The sequence below is a fragment of the Nycticebus coucang genome, chromosome 2 (assembly GCF_027406575.1).
Source record: "Nycticebus coucang isolate mNycCou1 chromosome 2, mNycCou1.pri, whole genome shotgun sequence".
NCBI lineage: Eukaryota > Metazoa > Chordata > Mammalia > Primates > Lorisidae > Nycticebus > Nycticebus coucang.
Genome location: NC_069781.1, coordinates 87211943 through 87212944, shown reverse-complemented (window position 1 = coordinate 87212944; position 1002 = coordinate 87211943).

The window sequence follows — 1002 nt, the reverse complement described above, 5'->3', positions numbered from 1 at the left end:
TCTGGTAAACTAGCAGTTTTGTGATTCAGCTTGTTGCTCGCATAGAGCTAGCAGCTTCCTATTAATTGCAACACCACCCAAATCTCCATTGTTTTTGAGAGTGCCTTTAGGCTTGAACTTTCCCACACTTTATTTCAAATAAAATCAACTTCTTTGGGGAGAGCTTCAGAGCTCTCTGTTCTTACCCATTACTTTTTCCCTTGCACAGACTAAGAGCTACTGCTCCACAGTTGGGAGCAGGAATAATACTCCTGCTTTACAAACAGGGCCCTGGACAGCAATCTTAGCTTCAGGTACTTCTGCTTGTCTCTTGTGGCCCAGAACCCCTGCCATGTGGGTGAGGTGGTCTACTGTTCCTAGGACAGAGGCTCTACCTTAGGAGTGAGGCCTGTCTGGAGAAATTGAGCCCTCTCATCTTTGCCATACTTGCCAACAATTTAGCCTCTGCAACTTGAGGCTAAAGGATATGAGAAGTGGCCCATGCCTCCTGGTGAGATATTGTGTCCCTGGATGATGGGGGGAGAGGTAACTTTTTCTTCCTAGCCATACCTACCTGGAGTGAATTTTCCTTCCAAGCTAAACTGGGGGGATGGAAGCAGGGAGTGGGCTATGGTTTAGGTGCCACAAACTCTTGCTCTTTTTTACCAAAATCTAAACATTTCTTCATTTTGTTGTAGACCATTAAGATAATTTACAGCAGCTTTTAAAAGCATTTTTTTTTGTTTTGTATTGCTTTGTCTTAATAATTTCTACTGGGGTATGGTTCTTTTTCTTGGGAACAGGCCCTTGGAGCTCTTCAGGCCACCATTCCAGACATGGAACCCTTTAATAGCCTTTCTAAATTTTACATTTAAAAATGGAGAAACTACTCTTAGTTCACAGGCCATACAAAAACATATGATAGGCTAGATTGGACCTATGGGTGATAGTTTGCTGAGCCCTGTTCTATAGTAATGATGCTGATGTCCAATGTTATTTATGGTATCTGTTTCAAAATGACAT